Here is a 2265-nt window from a genome sequence, read left to right as displayed (position 1 = left end):
GAATGGGGGTCCCGGGGGTCTTTGGTTTAGAAGAAATGGGGGGCTGGAGAAGGCAGGAATGGGGCTCAGGGGGTCTTAGGGTCAAGGAAAAGGGATGTCTGGGAGAGGTGGGATGGCTGGGAAAAGGGGTGCAGGGCGATATTGGTGCAGGATAGGGGGGTCCAGGGGGGTGCTGGTGCTGGGGGATTTCAAGGGGTAAGGGGCAGCAGGGGCTCGAAGAAGTGGGATGGGTGGTCCAAGGTGTCCCCTTGCCAAGGAAAGGGGGGTCCTGCTGCTCCCAGTTTCGAGGAAAGGGGGGTCACGGGGTGGGGAGACCCAGCATGGCCAGGAATGGGGGTCCTGGAGGTCCGTGGTGCTGTGGAAAAGAAGGGCTGGGGGCTGGGAAAGGAGGGAATGGGGATCCAGGGGTTCTCAAGGTCAAGGAAAAGGGCTATCTGGCAGAGGTGGGATGGCCGGGAAAAGGGGTGCGGGGGGGGTCCCTGTGCACAGGAACGGGGGTTTCAAGTGGTCCCGATGCTGGATAAGGGGATTCAAGGGGGATCCGGTGCCCAGGAATGGGGGTTCAGGGGCGTCCCGGTGCCAGGAATGGGGGTTCAGAAGGGCTCCCGTGCCCGGAAGTGGCGGTCCAGAAGCTCCCGGTTCCGAGGGCCCCACTTACCCTCCGCCGCCCCCGCCGGGGTCCTCAGGAGCCCCAGGACCCCCAGGAGCGTCCCCAGCCCCAGCCCCAGCGCCATGGCGCTGCTCCGCTGGCCCCGCCCACAGCCCGGGCCCCGCCCACAGAGCCGCCTCCGGCCCCGCGATTGGCGCCGCTATTTCCTGACCGCCAATGGCAGCACGATCTGCTCGTGACGTCTCCGGTCGTCAAGCAGATCCTGGGCGCGCAGTTTGGGAGACGGAAGTGACCGAGGGATCGCGGGGGGGGCGGGGACGGGGGAATTCCTGGGAATTCTCCCTGATCCCCTTTGGGACCCCTCCGGGCACCCCCGAATCCCCCTCGGCCCCCCTGCGACCCTCCTCGGCCACGTATTGCGGGACCCGCGGGCCGGGCTGAGCTGAACTCCCGGGCCCTGCGCTTAAACTTGGCCTCCTTAAACCCGCTGGTTTGGGGCCAAAGCGGGGGAAGCGCCGGGATCTGCGGATCCCGCGGGGGCGGGAGGCGATCTCCCTGTGCCAGTGCCCTCCCCGGGCAGCCCCCACTGCCCCCCGCAGACCCTCCTCATCCCTCCTGGATGCTGCGTTCCAGAGCTTCCCAGGGACAGCTCCGGCGTGTCCCGCCCGAACTCCTCCCAGAGCAGCTCCTGGGCCGTTCCTTGGGAGACACCGAGGGGGAAAAGCTCCAGTTTTGGCTGCGTGTGCCGGTCCCCACTCCCGGCGGAGCAGGACTGGGCGCTGGGACTCCGGCCCCTGATCCCGAATCTCCTTCTCTGTCTTTCTCGTCTCCCTTTCCTCGGGGTGATCATAAATTCCAGAGGGGCTGGAGAACCCCTTTTCCAGTCGTGGGTTTCCCAGGGAAGTGGGTGCAGGGGTATCCCAGTGTCCAGGAATGGGGGTTCAGAGGGGTGCCAGGGTCAAGGAACGGGGGGGGGATGGGGGCTGGGAGAGGTGGGATGGCCGGGAAAGGGGTTGCAGGAGGTCTAAGAGCCGGATAAGGGGGTGCAGGGGGGTCCTGGAGCTGGGGAAAGAGATGTAGGGACGTCTCAGTGCCCAGGAATGGGGATTCAGGGGGGTCCCAGGGTCCAGGAAATGGGGAGCTCCCAAAAGCCCTCCCTGGGAGGAGCAGGAGCTGGGTCAGGAGGTCTGTGGGGAGAGCAAAGAGGGTGACACCGGGATGGGGGGGGCGGCGTCCGGCGGCAGCTCTGGGACGGGGCGGGGCAGGATCCGGGAAACAGCGGCGGCTGCCGGGAAGGGACCGGGATGGGTTGGGACGGGATGGGATGGACTGGGGTGGACTGGGATACCGGGATACGCTGGGACCAGGAGCAGGACCCAGCAGGACCAGAACTGAGGCAACAGGGATCATACTGAAAGCAACTGGGAACACATTGAGGGCTACTGGGAGCATGCTGGAGGCAACTGGAATATACTGGGAGTGACTGGGATCATAATGGTGGAACCTGGAACCTCACTGGGGTAACTGAGAGTGACTGGGAATGACTACGAGTGTGCTGAGGACTGTAAGTTGGATCTACTGGGAGTGTCTGTAACCATAGTGGGGGTGACTGGGACCACTGTGGGAGCAACTGGGACCATGCTGGGGGGAACTGG

The 2265-nt window shown here is 65.2% G+C and overlaps 1 pseudogene; it reads right to left on the bottom strand.

Annotated features, from left to right (window-relative positions):
- The window catches only part of LOC113961139, a 3548-nt pseudogene extending 2788 nt beyond the window's left edge, over positions 1-760 (bottom strand).
- Between the last annotated feature and the right edge of the window lie 1505 nt (positions 761-2265).

The sequence above is a fragment of the Neopelma chrysocephalum genome, unplaced genomic scaffold, assembly GCF_003984885.1.
Source record: "Neopelma chrysocephalum unplaced genomic scaffold, ASM398488v2 Primary Assembly neopelma1_97039, whole genome shotgun sequence".
NCBI lineage: Eukaryota > Metazoa > Chordata > Aves > Passeriformes > Pipridae > Neopelma > Neopelma chrysocephalum.
This window is presented reverse-complemented; position numbering and strand designations above follow the sequence as displayed.